Source organism: Cajanus cajan, chromosome 6 (genome assembly GCF_000230855.2).
Source record: "Cajanus cajan strain Asha chromosome 6, NIPB_CcT2T_4, whole genome shotgun sequence".
NCBI classification, from domain to species: domain Eukaryota; kingdom Viridiplantae; phylum Streptophyta; class Magnoliopsida; order Fabales; family Fabaceae; genus Cajanus; species Cajanus cajan.
Window position 1 is genome coordinate 49,201,435 of NC_138522.1, and position 7,504 is coordinate 49,208,938.

Genomic DNA, 7,504 nt, shown 5'->3' on the forward strand with positions numbered 1-7,504 from the left:
AAAAAATACAAAATTTAGTGGGTCCTGTGCCTTGTTTAATGTTTCTACTAATTATTTTGTAGTTTTTTATACTACGTCTATTCCTTTTTAGCTGTCGATTTTTTTTAGAAAAAATGTTTCTATTTATTTGTCATTTTCAAAGTTCTTGATTAATTATACTCTTATATTCCACTTAACTTTTAATTGATTTGCACTTAAAACTAACATGTATTTATTATTAAAAAAGAATAAAAATATTATATTTTAATCGATAATAATTAATGTGTTAAAGGTAAATGGTGCTCGTTTAATAATAATACTCCGTATAGCTGCTATTGTCCGCGTGTTAACACCTGACTGTGGAATTAACTTAGCCACCACGGGACCACCTGTTGTGTGCAACAAAGCATTCACTATAGTGCTAATTAATCAGATCCTAAACTGATAATTGTTTATTTACTGTTTCAGCTACGTTTTATATATGTTAACCCAGCCACTAATATTTGTTTTAAGGCCTTGTAGTTTAAGTAATGCTAGCTATAGGTAAGGTACAACTAATTCAGACAGTATAGAGTAATCTGGAAGGCTTATCTCATATGAAAATTCAGATCAAATTAATATTTTCGGAAGGACTTCACTACAACAAAAATTGTTTTTAACAACAATTGTTTAATGACAATAATTTAATTACCGCTATTTAATTATATAATAAAAATATTAAAGGTTAATATATAATAGCCACTAAAAGTGTATTTATATTACACTAAAGTTTATTATTAACGATAATTATTTATTGAAAAAAACTAGTCCCACATCGATTAGAGATAAAATAATTAAATAGTATATAAGAGAGTAATAACTATCACCTTATAAGTTAATTTATAAGGTTCAGTTAGACTCTTAATTCACTATAATAAATTACCTTATAAATCTCACATCTCTTAAGAGATAAGACAATTAAAAAATATATAAATAGAAGACAACTCTCATCTTACAAATCTTACATCGACTAAAGATAAAAAAAAGAGTATATAAGTTATGAATTTAGAAAAGAAAATTATAGGAATAAAAGTCACTAAATGGATGGAAAGGAGACAATTGAAAAAATAACTTTTAATAGTCTTTAAAATGGTTACTAAAATTGCCACTAAAAAAATAAGTTTTTTCGACAATTTAGTAAGTCTTTACCAGTATTTTATATAAATGCCGGTAATAATATTAGCGACACTGAATACACCAATCATTATTTAAATACTAATAAAAAAAATAATAACTGTTTATATAGTCGCTAAAAAATAAATTAATTGTCACAAAAAACTTAATTTTAGCGTAGTGCTCGACAAGAGGGCGTGGAAACCCCATATTCCATTATGAGATGAAAATCTAATCTCTCACATCCTCCCTCAATAAGGACGCGGGAAACTTGTCCCCACTCTGCCCCATACCCCAAAAATGCATGCATATATAATCTCATATTTTTCTTCAAATAAACGATAATCAAACATATTTCAAATAGAAACTACATAGCAGAGGGTCAATAGTAGAAAGACAACTATTTTTACTATTATTGTAATTTAAAAGGTTTTGGTAAAATATAAGCTGAGTTCAATATGCACGGTTGTGTAAAGACCATAAAAATCTTTATACTAAGACTTTCAAATCATTTGCTAAACTAGTAAATAAATTTACCACAGTTGATAATATGTTTTTTTTTTATAAAAGAAATATAATATATGATTGAATGAAAATATAAAAATTAAAATAATTAAATTAAATTCATATAATTTTAACAGTTGGTGTGAGTAGAATAAAAAATTAAAGAAATTTTTTTTACCGAAAAGAAATATTTATTAATTATATTAAAAATACCAGAGTTATTTATTTATAAATTCTTTTTAACTTTCATAATTAGTAAAATATAACTTTATTATTATATTTGAGGGTTTAATTTGGAACGAGTATTTATATCTCTAAATCAATTCCTATCATTTTTATACTGGGAAAAAACTTCTAATCAAATTAAATTTTCGTCAAAATCCTGAGATATATATCAAAAGTTGTTGTGCAAGTGGTTTTAAGTTATACTGAAATTTGATTTATAACCTAGAAATGAAGTCACAATTAGACATAACACTTTACTTCTTTAGAATCTAATCAGATGAGGAGTTATACTTTTTTATTAAAAAAAATCACAATATATATTTATTTTTTTGTCTTGTTCATTCACATGAAAATGTTTTAACAACTCCTGTGAAAGATGGAATACACAACTCCTGTGAAAGATGGAATACAGGGACACCATATGTTCTTGCACTTTTTACCTTAGTAATGTAATATGAGAAGAAAAAAAAGTTGTGCATTGATCATAAAATAGTCATATATATTATCATCAATCTAACCATCATGTATAATAAATTTGTTAAATTTTACAATAATTACTTTAAAAATTATATTAAAAATAACTTTTATTGATTGATAGTGTAATTTTTTTTACGAATAATGCGTAACCATTAAACCTATTTAAAGCGAGAAGAAAAATATAAATATACATAGTAGATTATATAAATGTTGATATTTGTATCTAATTTTTTTTTCCAATAATATACATTGACATTTAACATAATCCTTTATTTTGAATATTACTGAAATAAAACTTTAATTTTAACCAAAAAAAAATACTACTAATTTTGTGATTGTATCCATGTAAATACTTCCAAGGAAAATTTTATCATCAATAATAATTCTATTTTACTCAAAAAAAATTGTCTTTCATAAAAATACTATATTTTTAAGACAACTTAAGTACTACAATACCTATTAGGATTGTTTTTCAATTATAATTAAGATTTTCATGTGTAAGATACATAATTAAAGATTACATTAAATGTAAATATATATTACCAAAATAAAACTAATTTTAATTATAAAATCTTAGATACTGTATTTAAGTTTTGTCAATTTTTTAATCTATGAGAATTAAACTTAATACCAAGAAATTTACAATATTCATTAATGCAGTTTGGACTCATTGAAAGTGTATAATTATAATAGAGTATAAACACACGGTTTGAAGGTCTTAATGTTAAAAAATATATATATATATATATTTAAAAGCACTCATAATAGACGTTTAATGATAAAAAAAAACAAAAGATTTCTTAAGAATTTTTCTTCTAGATGTAGAGAATTGAAGATAGGGCATCAAGGGATGTTTGAATAGCGAGGATTGGAGGGTCAATAAATTTAGAATTACAAGATGCGTCGGTAACAACAATGAATAAATGGGTTTTGTAGTTGGCTAGTTGCATATGGGTGGAGAGATCATAAAGATAAAGTTTCTACCCTTCTTTTTTTCTGCTTTCTCTTTTTTCTCTTCTGTAAAATGTTTAAAATATTGGAGAATGGCCACTGGAAGATAAACCCACATTTATTCCTCACATACGTGATGCAAGCAAATTCTCTTTCAGGCTCTATATAAACCTCTGTATCTCCCTTCACCTCTTCACACAACATTTCAAGTTTGTTATTTCTTCCTTTAATTCATACAATGAAACAGCTTTTGTGTTAAATATAGAGGAAATATAAGGCTAACTGATTGTGTCTCCTCATAAGCCTTCTGACCCTTTCAGAAATGAATTTAAGAGGAGGATCCACTTAACTGCATATCATCTTTGTTTGATTCTATGGAGGTCAAAGGGTAAGGGAGGTGACAGAAGAGAGTGAGCACACATGGCACTTTCTTGCACGATGACGATTCATGCTTGAAGTTATGCGTGCTCACTCTCTATCTGTCACCCCACCACCATCTCTCAAATCTTTTCACTTTCTACATATACTTGTTTCTTTGTTTATTTATTTTCTTGCTTTCCCTTTTGGTGCTTGGACTAACCCTAAGTAGCAGCTTGGGACCTCACTATGTATCAGCCAAATAATATTTACAACACATCGATCTCATACATATCACAGGTATGTGTGTTTCTCAGATTGTTCTAAATTAGTCCTTGCTTCTTAGCATGCTGACCTGCAGTACCTAGCTACTTCATCAAAATTTTATTTAATTCCACTTGTCTCCGAGGCAGACATGTGCTTGGATACAGAATCTATTTTAACAATTATAATTATCTAATTAACTCTAATTGTTTGATCAATGTTGTTACTCTCAGTTAACATACTGTTATGAAGAATAAGAGATTGGGTACTCCTGATTAATTAATTAAAAGCATCTGGAAAACCTAGCTCGTCTTTTGATTCAATTCAGACTGTCAAGAAACATTGTTTTTCTTTGATGATATTACTTTGGCTATATATATGCACCATCCATCTTTAAAAGAGATAATGGAGGATATATCAAGTCGGGTATATATGAAAAAGAAAAAAAAAACCTTATTCTTAGGGTTTTTCAATTTCAAGGTTAATTGATTAAGAAGAAAATTGATCAGCAAATTAAGCGATTTTCCGTAATTCATTCTCCTTCAGATCAGATTGCATTTTGATTTGAGCATCATTGAATAATGAGTTAATTTATTTTTATAACACAACCAATCTGAGTAGCTAGGATCTAGGAATGTTTTGGATCTTGAAAAGATGCTAGAATTGAGCAAAATTAGATCATGGGCTTGGAAACAAGATAGATCGGGAGGAATTTCTTTCTCTTTTATTAAATGGTTTTCCGATTCATTAGCTTTAATTTGATTGATCAAAGTAGCTGGACAAATTAATTTGATGCAAGATTTGGGTTATTCTCTATTGTTTATACTCCCAATTTTTTTTTCTTTTGCAAATAAGAAAACTCAGTCATTTTGATGTTAATATGGAGATTGGAGAGGAAATTCCTTTTTTTTTTCATTTGAAAGGAAATAATAAAGTTAATTAAAATCTGTTTATAGTTTTGTCTCCTTAATTTCTGTAACTCTAGGGTTCTGAGATATAAGCTTTCAACCGCCAACTATACTCTAGTTTGCTAAAATGTAAGTTTATACACTTTCAGGTTGTGATAATCTTGCCTCTATGCTATGCCTATTGACATATATTGAAAGGTGCAACCGAAACAGTGATGTATTTTCTTGTGGTTAGAAAAGGAATAGAAAGCGTCTGATGGAAAGCTTGTTGATCGTGGGGTTATATATAATCTTCCTAGTTTATTCTCTCTCTATATATATATTAATAAATTAAAACTAACCAGATCTAAGAATTGTTTGATGTCCAAAGAAATGAGTGATGACATGGATGTATAAATGTTTTCATCTATACTTGTTGTAGTAGTTCAAATTCAATTGGTATCATACCAATTGGGGGAAGGGGGTCTTTGGGATCACCAATATTCGGATACTGGAATCCAACTATTTTGGATCAGTTTGAGTGGAATAAGTGACACTACAAAAACTTAAATTCCAAGGAAACCCTTAATAAATTAAATTAAAACAATTCTCATTAACTAATTTACGCATTCGATCATCAATTATGTAAGATTTGTGCTCCTTGATTGAAAATGGAAGGAGAAAAGGTCATGATTTTATCAAGATCATTTGATGCGTCAGTTGATATATACATTATCAATTTTGATATCTGTAGATTTACTCCTTTATTTTTCACTCATACCTAATTAGTTTTTAATCCTTTTTTTTTCAATGATAGAAAGCTTCAAAAGCAGTTCAATAAAAATAAAAACACAAGTAAAAAGATGTGGATAGTAAAAGAAGTTTACAAGGAAGTCTGATCTTCCATATCATGAGATCTTCATGCAAATGATATAAACAACCAAATTTTCCGGCATGTTCAATATTATTTTTCCGGTTTGATAGTAATGAATATCTGGGAATTGTTGTGAAAAATACCATTTTTCCGACTATATATATATATATATATAAGAATAAATAATATATATATATATATATATATATATATATATATATAATGTAACTGTAAAACTTACACATATATTAATTAATTTTCATATATGATAAATTTGTTGGTTTTTATGATAATTATTTTAAAAGTTGTACGAATAATTATTTAACAATTGACGAGCTACAAACATGCATATACCTATTAAACTCTAACAAAATTTATTGATTTCATTTGCTTTACTTACAATATTTTGATCTTGACCTTGATCTGCTTCAATATGCACTTTAGGCGAGAAGTTAATAAAAAATATTCAGCAAGATTTCTAACGATTTTGATAAGCTGACAAACATAAATAAAATAAAAGAAGAAAAATATTTTACAAATTTCTATATTGTAAAATGAGGAGAGAATGCATCAAATGGTCCCAATCCATTCCCCGGCCTCCCACCACCCAAAAAACACAAAAAATAAAAATAAAAATCATTTGATTACATACAGTATAATTAGGAACTATCTCCAAAATTTCACAGTTTCTTAGGTTGTGTTTGGGTAGCATTGCACAGTTATGAGAGAGAAAATGTGAAAGGTTATATATATATATATATATATATATATATATATTTGTTAGTCAGAAGCTCAATGGAATTTCTTGAATTTCTACCAGGCACAACTTAATTATATCTGCAGGTTTGCTGTAAGGAAAAAACCTATATCAGGTTTCCTATATATAATTATCATCAAGTTCTTAAATAAAATAATATATGTAATTTATTTTTATAAAAAAAACTTCAACATATATATGCCATGCATGTATCTAGTAAGAGGGTCATTTTACATGTAAGAGAAATAAATATAATGACCTATAGTTTTTTGCCTCTCACTATATTATATATATAATGGAGGTTATTTACTATTAGAAAGAAAATGAATCAAATGTTATCATTTTGATTTGAGAACTAACAATAATGATATAAGGAATTTAATCTAAGTTTTATCCGTTTCTTGTATACGATCAAACTTTGTATTATTAATTAATTTGAAGGGAAAAGGAATATCATGTCTGCCGTTGAAGTATTGGTCCTTGTTCACGCATTACTGTAAAGATACAAATACTAAATGCATTAAGCTGTACTCGTTGCAAATAAGAAATGCTATGGATATATGGAGTTATAGGGCAGGTGTATATATTTCATTATTTCTTAAGGATTTCTTTCTAGTTTTTCTATGACAAGAATAAAAAATTTGAATTAAAGCTTCAATTGAGAATGGATCCAGTAGTCTGTGGCTAGCTAGGGTGGTCCTTGTTTGAGAGGTTTGAGATGTATGAAAGTAGGTGGGTTTGACTGATTCATCAATTTAATTAATAATAATATATTAGACAAATTTAACAAAACATGCTATACTCCTTGCACTTCATTAATAGTATATTATTTAAGCCAAATGTGCATTTAAGCCAAAAATAAAGTAATAATACTCTCCCCCATATTGTGTAAACCAAATTAATTTTCTTTGCACTTTTCGGTGGAAATTAGAGGCGTAGCATGCGCATTTAAAACCAATTGTCCAAATTATATAAATGTAAGATTTATTCTAAATATATCATTCATTTTAAATAATTGTTATATTTTAAAGTATGACTAGTGTTATTTTTTAATCAAAATTAAAAATTTATCTTGAT

The 7,504-nt window shown here is 27.3% G+C and overlaps 1 long non-coding RNA gene across 1 annotated transcript; it reads left to right on the plus strand.

The window, feature by feature from the left end:
* Positions 1-3,303: 3,303 nt before the first annotated feature.
* LOC114915153 (uncharacterized) lies at positions 3,304-5,515 on the plus strand. Its single transcript, XR_003803081.2, has 2 exons — positions 3,304-3,945; positions 4,967-5,515. It is a non-coding gene; the product is annotated as an uncharacterized LOC114915153 (long non-coding RNA).
* The last annotated feature ends 1,989 nt before the right edge of the window (positions 5,516-7,504 follow it).